General features: G+C 45.7%; 1 long non-coding RNA gene across 1 annotated transcript in view; it reads left to right on the top strand.

Moving 5' to 3' along the window:
- Positions 1–15,282, top strand: part of LOC139783518 (uncharacterized) — an 84,499-nt gene that overhangs the window by 18,708 nt on the left and 50,509 nt on the right. The window contains exon 3 of the long non-coding RNA XR_011721301.1: positions 1,662–2,959. This is a non-coding gene — a long non-coding RNA (uncharacterized lncRNA). The remainder of the gene's footprint in view (positions 1–1,661; positions 2,960–15,282) is intronic.

Here is a 15,282-nt window from a genome sequence, read left to right as displayed (position 1 = left end):
GCGTCGCTGCTCGTTCCAAGCGAATGAAACAACGTATGGTCGAATAACTCCATTTAGTACAACTCGGAGGTTGTACTAATTATGAAATAAACGACCGCCGTGAATATTACGCCATGAAAATTCATATGAGGATTTAACATACGTTATACGAGTACTTCATTCTCTATCTTAATATAGCTTTAAAAGTACAAGTCATATATTTGCGTTTTATCTTTTTCCTTGTTATACTTATTAGCTTTAGTTTAATAAGATAAGCCAAAAATATCAGTTTTAATTATTAATCTAACTTCGAGAAATTATTTTTGGAGTAATCATATTAAAAATACTTGGAATATGAAAAGTTAAAGGTTGAGACATAAAAAGTTGATATATGAAATGTTTAAAAGTTTCTTTAAAAAGGGAGGAGAGAGGATTGTTTCTGTTGAATTTTCTCAAAAATTTTACGGAAAGGTGATATCGCAAATGTATCACGCATGTTTCGACGGATCGAGGATTAAAGGAGCGAGAATGCCGGACGATGCGTGTACGCGCGGACACGCATATCCACGCGAAATTGCGTGTACACGTCGCGGACACCCGGCGAATTCCCTCGTGCAGGCATGTCCAATCATTGGTGTAGGAATTAGAGTCTCGGTGCACACATACCTATCCCTCCTACCCCGCGACGCTCGTCCACTCCCGCGGCGCCGCTTCCCCTTCCCACGTACACTTGGCTCGCCAAATTAATGAACAGTGTCAACGTCGGCGGCGTCGCTACGCACCGCGCATACAGGATACGTTCATAAAATTCGCTGACGAATCAGTCGTATTTGGATAATTTCGTTATCCCGCCGCAGCAGCCAGGACTTTCTGCGTGATGAAACCTTATTTGGGCGGCCGGGGGCGCCCCCGAAGGACTCTCAGGCGCGTGCGTTTACGCGAAATCGAATCGTAATCGGATTTCTTCGTTCACTCTGACTCTTTGCGGTTTTCGGGCTTCCTGAAATTTCGGGCCACGAAATTCGTTTTGTTTAGAGCGCCAAACGAGATTTCGCGCAATAAGTTTCACCCTTCGAAGAATTTAAAGTTGATCTTTTTAATCGTGATCTTATTCAGATTTCTCGTCTCTCGCGATGTCAATTAGCTTGGTAATTAAGTTTTCAGTAAAGTTTCGTAAAATTCTTCTCTCCAAATATAACTGAAAGAACGTATTAAATATTTTATTTCTTTTTTGACGTTCTAGTGACGTTTATAATTTCTAGTTATTTCTTCGAAAATTACAATTTAATACGTGACACCGTTGGTCTTGAATTAAGTCAAAAATATCTAATAGCGAATTCGGTTGGATGCATTAGTGCACACTGGTGCATATTAAAGCCATTGTATACTGATGTAATCTTTAATCTTAAAGTAAAATGCAAAAACTGATAAAATACCCAATACATATTTTACCAAATAGAACAATAAAGAATATTGAGGATTTCGTGATTTAACCCGTTATATTAAATATACACTTTACGTTAATTTGTGTACGACGGCTTTAATGTGCACCAGTGCGCACTAGTGCGTTCAACCGAATTCGCTATAAGACAGTGCAAAAGTATCGCGAGAAGAAGTGGACGTTGTTGGATTGAAGCATCCCTAACCGACCCGAGTAACGATCTCTCTTTTTCTCGTTCCAGACTAGCGACGCCGTGGCGGCTACGGTGAGATACCGACGAGGAACACCGACGTGGAAGACGACAACGGCGTGATCGCGCTGCGGGGGTAGTGGGGTTGAAAATCGGCGCTTGCTCGGTGTCACTCTCTCCGACTCGTGCGCCCCTCGATCGCTCGCTCGGCTGTCCCACCAGAAATCCACTGGCCCTATCTCTCCTTCGTTCTCTACGCGTCCGTATCCACGTGCGTGCACGTCGCGCGTACGCGTACGCCGGTCACGCGTAATCACGCATACAGACACGCTTTCGGGGCAGAGAGAGAGAGAGAGAGAGGGAGAGAGGGAGGAAGCGCGTTACAACGTTACGCGCTTGCGCTCGCGGGAGTGCGGAGCGGCGTAGCGGAGTGCGCGCCGCTTGATGGGGAGCGCAGCGCTTGGTGGGGAGTGCGCCGCTTGGTGGGGAGTGCGCGTCACCTGTCGCGACATCAGTGTGACGGCGAGCGTCAGCGGGCGCGGACGGTTGATACGCGCGCGATCGTAGTTTCTCCGGATACGTCGTAGGCGTACGTCGTGCTCGCTCGTGTGTTCCGTACGGCGCTCGCGCGTGGACGCTTGAACGCGTGAACGCGAGTGCCGCCGGTTGCTGGGTGAACTCTCGGGGTCCCTTGGGTCCCGCGTCCACCTCGCCGTGCGCCGGCGCGCGTGCCGAACGCGCGCCGCTCCGGGTCCCCCTTCGTGAACGTGAATGTGCCGCCGCCTGGCCGCTGCGGGGCGGCCGACCGTCCTCGGTGAGACATGCGTGCGGCAGGCCGCCGGTGGACGACCGTGGATGCAACGACCGCAATGGGGAACGACATGGTCCCGCCACACGTGACTGCCGCCGCGGCATCCGCGCGCTTCCCGGCGCAGTGAGTGCTCGCGACGAGAGAAAGTAACTCGCGCGGACCGCGGGCGTTGTCATTGTTGCGCGGAGCGCAGTGTGACGGTGATACGTACGGTACGGTACGGTACGTGCGTGCGTACGGTGCGCGTTGCGCGTCCGCGACCCCTACCGGATCTCGTTCCGTTTCGTTTCGTTTCGTTCTCGCGTGTGCCGTTCGCGGTGGTTCTTGGTGCCCGCGGAGGAGACCGCGAACCCTGGCACGTCGTCGTTTCGCGCGCCGCTGCGACATTATCGCGTGGAGAAGATGAGGCGCGCCAGCCTCCGCGTTGCCCCCAGGATGCAACCGGGATTGCTGTCCTGCTGGTGCGTCATCGCGACCGTCACCCTCGCCCTGGCCGCTTGGCAGGAGAACGTCAGGCCGAAGATGTACGTCCAGCTAGGTGAGTGATCGCTCGTGATTAGTGCGCGCAAGTGACGTATAGTGTACATCTCTCAATTCCTCCGTCTCGCCCTTCTGTATTCGTTACTTCGTGTTTGTGATACGAGCCAGTGTGCGTTACATTGTGAATGGAGAAATTTCTCAGCGCGAGTGCAGTTCTAGCTTTGAAGTTAGTTCGGAATGGGATGGTGTTACTCGAATCTTCAACGGTGAATAAATCTTGGATGTGAATTAACAAGCGGATTATTTCTGGAATTAATATTGCGAAATGGTCAAGAAGTCAATATTCCTGCGGGAAAGAAAGCGATATAAAACAAGTGGTGACGCTTGGGAGCTTACGCCGTTATTGCCTTCATTCTCGACCTTGTATCGGTTATTCGCGGCTAATCATTGTTCGAATATCGATATCGAGCGCTTTGTATAGATCGCGCAGTAACAGCCACCCGAGGGTTAAAAGTCCTTTTGCGAAGTTCAAAGTCGGATATTCTCGGAGGCCGAGAGATTCGCCTACGGGTTGGACGTAATGATGGTGGGGTTGTAGCGAGTGGTCGGGTCATGCACCTTCTCCCACTCGCGGGCGGATTCTCCCTTGCCGGAGAGAGGGTTGTTTCGTTCCGAGTCGATTGTTAATCCGGATTTTAATCAACCGCATAACCGGACTTTCCGCTGACCTGTATGGAAAAAAGGAGTAAAAAGATATCGATCGTCGGTCGAATCGTTAAGGCTGGCACTCGCGCGGCTGCGTTCCATTTCGCTAACCGTTTTGGTCGTATCACAAGCACGGGGGAACTTAGGAGGGCGAGCCTGAAATTTCAACGCGTCACTCCGCCGTCGCGCGACAGACTTTTGTTTTATTCAAATTCTCACAGCTGATTTGGAATCTAGTAATTCATCTCCCTTTCGCGTAAGGGTGGGAGACTCCACTCCCGCGTTATTCATGTAGCCCGCGGCAATTTTTCACATATTCGTGATGTTCTACACCTGAAGCCGGGCGAACGTTTTCACATCGAATACATGAATATTGAATATTTGAATACTAGGCGTTTTTGTGGAATACAATTATTAGTGCGGCGAAACGAGAAAAAATTTTTCCCCGAAGTTATCCGAGTTTGATTTTATGGCCGTAGCCGTGTGTTCGTGGCGCGCGAGTATTTCGATATAATATTCGTATACACTGGCGCAATTACGATATACCTACGTATTTAAAATGTCACGATAAGAATAGATGATCAAACCGAACATCGCACACTTTTAATATAGAATAACAACGCGGAGAATCAATTAAGTACGGAGAAGTGCTATCTTCGGCCGGGCTGGATCTTGCTGGTAGCCCAATTAATAATACACTTGTATGAATTTTGTATACCTTTTCCAACTCGGTAAACTGCGCGCCGATTATTTGTCGGTCTAGAATTTAACAGAAAAGAATAGAATTGATTTAACATTTGATATACTAAGCATCTCCTTTTTAAATTTACTGTAAAGAATTTCCAGGTCTAGGTTTGAACCCTGGCTGAGGTAATATTTTTCTGAGGTAATAAATTCTTTACAGTAATTTAAATAAAATACTTATTAACAACAAAAGTTAAATCGATTAATCGATTTAAAGTATGTGGATTTACTGTTCCAACGGAGAACTGCGTTTCAAGACCGACAAATAGCGCGCAGTTTGCTAAGTTGGAAAAAGTATACAAAATTCACACACAAAAACATTATTATTAAGCTTCCACCAAGATTCAGCCCGACCGAAAATAGCACTTTCTCTCTACATAATTGAGAATCATATCGGTCCAGTTTCACTTATTATTTGTCACCTGAAATTAGAGTATATTAAAGATTAATAGAATGAACAATGACTAAAGCGGTGATTGTTTAAATGTATATTAAAGAAATCTATATAAAGAAATATTTATATATTTACACACAAATTTTAAAAAAGTTATTCTCGTTTATATCTCGTTTCTGCAAAAATAGTTTTAATCTTGTTTCTTGTCAAAATTGCTTTTATTAACTTCTATACGATATTCGCTTTAGTGATATAATAGAGATTATTAACATCAGTTTCTCGTGGAAGATAAACAAGAGTATATGCGTTATGTTATAAACTTCTTCCTGTTTACCGAAATTACGAGGTTCGATAACAAGACTGCGTATGAAATTGAGGCCAGCTTCACGTTAATTTTATGTAGTAGCGTAGTTTCTAAAAAGCTCTTTCAATCGCGGTCCCCTTGGGAGATCGTTTCTTCTCGTGGTCCTTCAGAGCGACGGCGCTTTTGTTGACTCTCGCGTTGTACCCCTCGCGCGCGTAACTAATTCAAACGGACATGCCGTGTCGATGGTAAATTGGTGCGCGTTATTGAGAATCCGGAACGCAAAAGTGTGGCGAGGGCGGAGAAGGACGTCGAGGAGGGAAGGGGGAGGGGTGCCACTGTATAAAGTGTCCTACATCCGAGGCACTCGACCTTAACGGCGCCTCCGCGTGTTTCGTACGTTCCTGCGTAGAAGCGACGCCCCAACATCCATCACTCTTTCCGCGACGCGACGGTACGATATCTCGACGCGGGGAAGGAACGAAATAAATTGCTCCGAAGTGGCTGCGCCGCTCCATAGCGCAGACACATGCTTCGCCGGTGTACTCTGACGTTATATCGCGAGCGGCGCGAGTGGGCCGAACGGTTTGAATGATAGTCCGCGAGAGAACCCCGAACTCTGTTTAGAACTCTCCATTTGCCCCGCGCGATGCTATTTTCCGCGCTTCATTTAGGGGGCCGAGAGGGCGGGAGGTGCGCCATTAACGCCTTCTCGCACAAATAAGTATCTCCTTTGAAGTCCGCGCTGGGTCAACGTTTCCTCCCCCGATTAATCCCTAAGGCGAGATAAAAGAAACGAAGCGGCATTCGGAAAAATAGAGGAAACTCCAGGAGGGGAAAAAGAGCTGACTCGAATTTTATTGAAAACGGGGGGGGGGTCTTATTAATGAATAAATTTCACTCTAACCGCGCGACTAGAAACTTAGACGTAAATAGGGTTTTATTCATGGCATTCAATAGTGATAGCGAATTTTCAACTCTCAACTCTGGAAAAGCGACGGAACTTTGTACCCAGATGGCCAAAGTTGGAAACCTGCATATCTATTCCCGCTGGGCTTTGAAGATAAAAATTTTTCTTTCCAAAGTGTTTGCAACATGAGCAACGGAGGCGTGTTTCTCAACGTACCTAATGTATTAATAGATTTTTTTATGCGAACATTTGTAATTTATGTTGGAATTGTAACGCGTGTCACTTTATTTTACAATTTGTTCGGCGAAATTTGATAGCATAAACGTTGCCGCAGCCGTTGATCTCGGGAGAGCCGTAAGTCGAGTTTTGGCGATCCGAAAACGTAAATGACGCGTTTTTCGAGAGTTCGCCGCGCGAAAGGTGACGCGCACTTCTCGCAAAATGTGCAGTCTCGGTGCGTATAACGCGCGTATTATTCAATGTGTACCGGTTACGACGTGGCGTATAACGGGAATAATAGTGTTTTTCTTCCAGATTACGTGGCGTGAATTAGTTATCATTCTCAACATCGCCGCTCTCCCCGTCTAATACCGTGGTGGGTGCGTGCCCCGCGCGCTCGAGGCAAATTAAACGTTACATTTCACGCGCGTTATTATCGCAGTCGGTCTCATCGTGTCTTAAATTTCTTAAATCATTCCGAATGTACCGCGTGAAATGTGGATTAATCGCCGGAATTAAGAACCGCGCTTTACTGCTGTAATTACTTGAACCGCGGGAACAGATGGCCATTAGTCTGAGGTTCTACGAATTATGTTCGCTCGTTGATCACGTTTTTGGTACAGGCCGTATTGCTCGAAACGTTAGCTTTCCCCCGTGTGTGTCGTTGCGCTCTTTCGCAATCTATCCTGTAACGTCTTATTCCTAAATGAACCATTTTTCGTAGAGTCACGGATATTTTGTAAAGTAACAAATTATAATAATTTAATTAGCAAGGTTATTAATTTCAATGATATTAATGTATGTAAAGAATATTCTTTAAATTTCAATTTTAAAATCCTTTTTGGATTTTACTACAGCGATAATACATGTAAACATTTCTCCATTATGTATACATATATAAAGGAATTTTATCTCGGTCGTCGTATAAATGTTCCTCTTTGTCTATCTCTTTATGCACCGAGATCAAGTAGCACAAGCTTATTTTGAATATTATGAAAAGTGATAACGTAACTGTTACATTTGAAATTTCCGACGGTACACAGAGAGAGTATCTTTAGGAAAGCATATTTAAAAGAAATTTCTATTTAATCCTTTCCTTCCGTCTTCTTGCCGGATCGACGATCTATATGAGCATTCTATGTAAACATTATGTACATCTCCGTTCGCGGTTATGGTGAAACTTTATCTTGGTCGACGTCGAATAAACGTCGCTCTCTGTTTATCCGCATCGACATCGGGCAGCGCAAGCTCATTACCGTCGTGACGGATTTCGTTCGGCGAGGCCGGAGGCATTAGCCGTCGAGTCGCTCGTACGTGTGCGTCGAGATATAGAGTGCGTCGCCCGGCCGTGATGCACCGCATCGGCTATTGAAATTACGCGAAGCACGTGTCATTAATGCGCTGCCGCTGCCGCTGCCGCTGCCGCTGCCACTGCGACGGCGATATCGTTTTACTCGCTGAGCCAGAATTTCTGCTAATTCTACAACGGGCAAAATCGTATCTGCGGAACCGGAACTGCAATCAACAGTGCATCGCTGTTATATGACATTTCGAAGCCCTACACATAACGCGCGGCGTTTTCCACGGGCGGGGTGTGTTTATTGTACCTTATAGCCGCGATCGTTTTGCCACCACGCTTGTTACCAACCGTGACGTTTAAAAAGCTAGCCGCGGTAATAACCGATTAACCAATTACGCTTCGATTAAATCCTCTTTATGATCTTTGCGCTTTAGTGAATGGCGATGCCTTTGCATTAATGCGCGTTATCCACGATACGATCTATAAATATTTACGTGACGCTTAGTTGTAATTTCCTATTGACAGCCGGACAAATCGACGAGACCTCCGATAACGATAGAGACTGCATTATTATGGATCGATACAATGGTAGTTGATTCTCCAGCGTCATTCATGCGGTATTGCATTCACGTGATTACGCGACGTTACATCTTCGTTGTCTTTTCTTTCTTTCGGCAATTTTCTTACAATTTACGTATTTCCGCACACGCACTTCGAATAATTGTCTTATTATTTTTCGATTAATTTGTATTTCTCTCGACGCGTTCTTGCGAAATCAGCGAAATCGATTCAATTCAGCGAATCGATAGAGTTCCAAACGAAATGAAGTAACACTCGATTAACTATCTTGCCAACCCGCGATATGCTTCTATCAAGCAAACATTTTCCACGATTAGGTTTATTATACAACGCGAATGACGCACGTTTCTATCAGTCGTGACGTTCAAAGAGATCTAATAACCGGTTAGCCAATTGCGTGCTGATGAAATCCTCTTTATGATTATTCCGCAGCGTCCAATGTCCAAATGTAAATTATTATCGAACCGTTGGTCAGAGTTCAACGCGACAAAACTGTCGGGATTAACCAACGTTTTTTTCTCTCTCTAAAGATTTTACTTTTACATAGCATGGGTTTCTATAGAGATACTTGTTGCACTTTTTTTACCGTAGCGACTGATAAGTCGCGTCGGCTACCAAATCCGGAGAATCGCGCGCGCTCACGCTTCACGATCAATCGGCGTCGTTCGTTAAAATGTAAAAATATCTGCTCGTTTTTCGATCGCCGTAAATCAAACCGGGGGCGGGGGCTCCATACCGCTGGCTACATACACGCAATTTTCGTGGAGAATAATTCGCGAGCTGCACGAGCTAAAAATTCGAAACCGTACGCCATGCAGCAGCAGCAGCAGCAGTAGCAGCAGCCGCCCGAAAGCAGCGACCTCGGCGCGCCGGTGTATTACGGATAAAGGGAGATCACTGGGCTGGAACCGCGCGCACCCCTTTAGTATTCCGAAAGTCGCACCGATCGATAACGTGGCGAGACATCGGAACCGAATTCGCCGTAAATTTCAACGAGCGGGACTTGGCAATCGCGCAACAATTTTTTAAATGGCGTGTGTGTCGAAAATACGTGACTTGCCAATGCTTTCCTCGCGTTTGAAAATTTATGCGTGCGCGAGTGTCAACGACAACGCAAAATTCTGTCAGCCGGAGATAGATATGACGCGATAATAAATTGCTACAAATAATGGTACATGTATCATATTAAGTGCGCGATGTCTAGAAATATATATATTCGATATACGCACATATCGCAGGATAGACATATTCGCATCTGCTTTGGAGATTTATACGAACCGCCACTTTATACTAGTATTTCAATGTGCCGATTACGAGGGCGGGATCAAAAAACCTCCAAGCGGATCGTCTGTCGTGTAATTAAATTCGAACGATAAATCAGATACCGCAATGCCCGCGCTCGCGCGCGCGTTCTGCGCTTTGCGCCTCTCGCGTATACGCACGATATATCGATTACGCGTTCACGTGAATCGTCATTAAAAGACACTCGAGCAGCGGCGCGGCTGATAACAGCGGCCGTTACGAGTTCATTACTACATCGTGAGCCGGAGCGTGAGTGCCGGATCGGAATATGGGCTATGGCGGGCAGTTAATCCATATTACGGTAACTTTATCTGGTAGCGAGGAATACCGCAACGGACCAATCACGGCGGCGGTTCTCCTCCCGCGGTGCCCCTCGTCGACCGACGAGGATACATTATGATTAGTTTCAGCGTGCTGTGTATGCGCCGCGGCACGTATAACCTGACCTCGGCCTAACCACTGGCTAAAATTGCTGGGAATTGTGTCAATTGACTCTGATCGCGGAATGAGAGCGTGGGCGAGATATGCGGCAACGTGGGGTCTTATCCCTCCCTTTCTCTCTCTCTCTCTCTCTCTCCCCCCCTCCCTCTCTCTTATTCTTTACAGACGTGGTGGACTCCTCGTACTTAACGAGAGGGTGCACCGATAAAATTTACGTCGCATAAGAAAAAGACCATTTGTTACGACAACGTAGCGGCCGCGTGGCCGTCCGTTACGTCGTTGTGGAAAAAAGAGAAACTTTTTCGACGAGCTCCCACGGGGGATAACTGATCGCTGTAGTGTCTCGGTGTCGTTGACCTCGGCAAACAAGTAGATCGATGGGACGACAGCACACTTGCTAAAGTTGTCGTTAAACATCGATAGCGTTTGTTGCGTTAATAATACGTTCTTATCGCCGTTTTTACCAGTTTGTCTGGAGCGCTATTGTTGGATCAGAATAATTAGAATCGCGACTGAAACTAAGTAACGTGGATAACGACATTATTCATAGATTATTTAAAGCAATTTTTAGACTTAGATTTATTCGATGCCATTCTAAAAGCAGTAAAGATACAAGATTAAATTCTTATCGTGTGATACAGTTTAATTTTAATTCTAAATATACAATTCAGTATTGTCACTGTTATCGAAATTGTCTTGAATAAGTCTCCTTTTTATCTACTTGAAATTCTAAGGTGACGACAATTGATTACGATGTAAATTACCAACCGGCAGTTGGTGGACACACTTCGCGGTGCTGGAAATGATTGATTCGATGCGAGAGACGAAAGGGGCGCTGCTTTTTTGAGATCTCTCTCTTTGAAGATCGCTCGCGTGCACACACCGCTCCCGCATTTTTTTGTGCACCTCGAGTGCGCACTCCGTGGTGGAATAAGTAGCGTGCTGCCATTGCCGAGGGGTTCATAAATCTTTTGTCGAGAAGATTCCCTCCGCTCCGTGCCCGATCCAGGGAAGCAAAAGGTCAAAAGCGGCGGCCTGAGTGGTTCCTTCGTCAGGGTATTGCTGAAAGTGTCCTCTTATCACGGGTGTTGACTCGCCCTGGCGAGGTAGCGGACAGAAATCGTTGTAAATCGGTGTCCATAACGATAAAAATGACAGGAAAATCTTCGATATACAGCCCTCGTATTTCTGTCGATCGAGTCGCCGTAACTTAGGCTAGTTACTCTCGCAGGAAATAACCAGTCAGCCTTATCATTGTCAATGTTTGCGCACACATTTTTTTCGCTTTAAATTGATCACGTTTCGATTTTGAGTCATTCAGTCGCGTTCTTTGTACGCTTGCCCTAGGGAGAATCACAGCAGTTTGAAAATTTTCGCATAGATTTAATCTTACCTTTGAAATTTGACGCGCTCTCCACAAATAGATTAACGACACACATACACATACACACACTTTGCGCCTCTTTCCCTAACGGCGCCAACATCGAGCCGCGTCTTTCTAAGGCAGACGACGCGACGGTTCACGTGTCCTTAACCTACAGATTAAAATATCACGTCACAGTGTAAGAGAGAAAGAGACAGAGAGTGTCGCAGCTAGACACGGGAGATATGTGAGGAGGGCAAGAAAGATGATCATTCGCTTCCTCTCGCGCTTTAACTCGCCGATAAAGCCGTTAGCGTCGCGCGAAGTCGTCTATTTTCTTTCTCGGGCGTATCTTCCGCGTCATTGGATCGGATGATGAAATTAAACGGCGTCGCAGCTCGTTCGATGATCTCTTCGGTAAAGTTAATTGACCTCCTAGTCGTCACACCCGTGTCCTTGTCCCTTGTTGTTCATCTTTCTCGTTTGTGTTCGACCCTTCGCAGAGTCTCTTTTTCGAGGCGTATTACGCACCTCGAGGAGCCGTCTTCCTCCGTTTCGTCGCTCGCGTGGCGGTCCGATCTTTTCTTCCTCGATTTGGCCGGCGCAGAAATTGGTTTATCGCCGGGCAAAGTATGAATAATTCAAGCCGGCCGATTCGCAGTCCAATCAATTTGGGACGGAAAGCAAAGTGGGTGGCCGGGGTAGACGGAGCAGGCGAAGGGTCGCTAGGCACGAGGGGGTAGAACGAAAAGCGGCATTAGTGAAGCCGTTGAGTTTAATGTGCACGACGAGCGAGAGAGTAGTCGTAGCTGGGGTAGAGAGAGTGCCGTTGCCGAGCCTAACTCTGATGCCACTGGAATGGGAAATGCTTTTTCGGGGGGGGAGCTTGTTATGAAATTCACGTGAACAATATTTGATGTTTGAAGTAAATTATATATTTGAACATTTTTAACTGTCGAGTCTATAAAGTTATGTTTCTTCTAGCTTCTGCCATTAGCAGTTTTTAAAGAATGTTTTAATATTATATTTTATCGTGCATTATTTTATAGAAATATTATTCTGATATGCGTGAAGCTGTATGTTATTTATTATTGGCGTATATATTTAGTTTACGTGCTCTCTGTTACTATTTTTCAAGTGTAGTGCCGTTAAATGTGAACATCCGCAGAGTTTCACTAAAATCTTGACATGTCTGCGCGTAACCGCGATATGCATCGCAATGTACATGTGTGTATACATATATGCACACGGTGAAAACGCAATAGGGAAAGTATAGGGACGTGGAGGAGTGGAGCGGGAAAGGGAGGCTTGCGCATAGTGTACACAACAAACACGCCTGTTTATGGAGGTGATTTTTAGAGGTAGCTGTTGTTGCGACAACGCGGTTGTTTTAGAGCCCCGAGTCGGCGGCGGCTGCCGGCGATATAGAGACGCGGAGAGCGTGAAGAATTGGATCTTAAAAGAAATATATACCGCGGGAATCACGGCGAAACATTGAGGCGAAATCGAATTTTTACAGGCAAGAGGATCGAGAGGAAGAGCCTTTAATAAAGATTATTTGAGTGCAACGAGTTATTTCTTTTAATTTTCCAGGACTCAGGTCAAATAAGCAAACTCACTTCAGTGCTTTATCGAATCGAAGAAGAAATTAGATGCCAAAGTGGACTTACGATACCTACATATATTGCACATGTATGTCTATTACATAAACGAAGCATACAAGTTTTATTCCATGTTCAAAATTTCGCTTAAACTGCTGTTATTACAAGGAATTAGGAATAAGAATCTCAACTGAAAACACAAAGGAGATTACGCTGCAAGTTTCCTTAGACTGGACGGAGTTTGCTCAGCGAAACATAGTCTCGGCTATATATCGCGCTGCACTCTGCAATTTGGATACAGGGAAGGAGCCGTGAAATCGAAATCGTGGCACTCGCGCTGTTCCAACGAATTACGGCCGCGGAAAGCTGTCGTGAGCGCTTAGTTATACCTATGCTCCGTTTCAAATCCAAACAATTCCGCCACGTCTGTGATCGCATTCGAAGCGGGAAACGGCACTCTACGTCTCGGAGCAGGCAAATGTCGGTGTGCCTAACTAAAGCAATGTATAATTAATTTAGCGCGCGATGGCGAATTACAATGACGGGGGGAGGGGGGAGACGAGTAAGAGGAGGGGCGCAACGGGAGGGAAATAATCATGGATTTGCGGTAGAGGAGAGAGAACGGGGAGAGGAGGAGAGGGCGCGACGGGGCGAAAGTAAAAAAGGAATGCACATGGGCATCGCCGTGTCGTTCGGTGAACAACTTTCGCAAACTCAATTACACAGGTTTTTCTCCGTTGTTGATTTTTGCTCGCGATTTTTCCGTCGCGTAATTGCTGAGCGCAGTTCTTCGGTTGTTCACTACGTGTGCACGACCGCTTCTACACGGTGTTCAGAAAAATCGCGCTCTCTCGCAGAGCGTCTCGTACATCGTGACAATTAAATTAAATGTTGCCTGCTTGATTCGTGAAACAGTCCCTTATCGATTAAACATTTCGGTATTCTAATCTTGCAGTCGGACATTTTCGTGCATTTTCGTTTATCTGTTATCTGTTAATACAGATAGGATACCGAGGATATAATTATGCCGAATGTAATATTGTTTAATATTAATAAGCCCCAAAAGATACGTGAGTTTAAATAATTCCCTTTATTTCGCATTGTTACGCAAGATTTCAGGCTTTAAATGTTATCGATTCAGTAGCAGCCGATGCGTGAAATATTAAATCGCGTTATGTCGCTTACAAATTTCTCTTCCTATTTCTCATCAGTGACGATTAGTTTTCGTTTCGGTGCACACGGTGCATCCTTGCGCAAACTCTCGGATGCACGCGAGAACGTTGAGAAGCGGAATATCAGTTCTGTCTGTTGCCACAGCCTTTGGCCGGATCACGAAACCATTATGCCCGATGGTCTCAATATGTTGTAAGTTACTCCAATCCGTTGCAATTCGCGGCTAATCGAGCGTATCACGTGGATCAATACGAGCCCCAGGTCTGTCGCCTCCCTCCCCTCCCAGACGGTTTCTCTTTCCGTTGCATTTCTAAACTTCGACGTCCAACTCTCCGTTTGGTTGCCCGGTCTCTCTCTTTCTCTCGTCGCTTTCTCTCTCTTTTTTCCTTCCTTTTTTTTCAGGACGTCGGCGCTTTCGGCTGTTCGCAAGTATCGTTAAGACTTTTAAAAGCTTCTCAACGAGTCCGTCCGAAAAGTTTACGCGGAATTGCGATAATTATCTCTATAGAGCGTCCTATTTGTCATTCTGCGATTACTGTTCGTATAATCGAGTCTGATTTAAATTCCGGAAAAGACGAATAAGATGCGTGCTTTTGTTATCTTTAGATCGCTTTAGAAAGCAAGAGCAATCTTTGTAAAAGTCGAAAATTACATAGAGAAACTTGTATATTTCATTATTATTGTAACTTTTGCAGTAGTGCAATAGATCCGTAAGAAAAAGCAATTAAAAGGCAATACATATGATAAGATGTGCCGACAAAATTTTATAGGTAATCCGATTATATTTACAATTTGATTTTCAACAAATGCTTTTATCTAATTTTGAACACATCACTTTTTGGAATATAAGAAATACATACTATAAATGCTTCCTTGCAATTTCTTTTTTGTAAATGTTACTTTTTTTAGATTAACTGGAAATATATTATCGACATTATCGCGTAGTATAGAGGCAATCGTTCCATCCGATAAAGCGGCAGACGGAACTTCCTTTCGTCGTTTCCACGCGGCGCTCGTTTCCGAAACATTTTTGCGAAAATCGGGACATCGTGGGCATCGCGTCCAACCCTCCCCATCCTCTTCTGCACCTTCTCTCTTTCCGGTTAATGGCGAACGGAAAACATCGGCGAGTCTTTTCGGACGGTCAACGTCGCGGAGCGTTGACTCGTATCTTGCGGGATCGATCGCACTCGAGTATCCTGCAGGATGCGTCACACCGGCGCGGCCGGCGCATATCCTCCCGCTCGTCCTGGTCATGGACGACTTTCGAGTGCGCGATCTTTCTACGTGGACATTAGGTCCACACACGATCGTCGGCCGACTGTGTACCTTCTGGTCCGAAGTAC

Source organism: Temnothorax nylanderi, unplaced genomic scaffold (assembly GCF_030848795.1).
Source record: "Temnothorax nylanderi isolate EJ_2023f unplaced genomic scaffold, tnyl_v1.0 TNYL_tig0509_pilon, whole genome shotgun sequence".
Lineage (NCBI taxonomy): Eukaryota > Metazoa > Arthropoda > Insecta > Hymenoptera > Formicidae > Temnothorax > Temnothorax nylanderi.
Note: the sequence above shows the minus strand (reverse complement) of the source record. Positions and strands in the feature narration are given on the sequence as shown.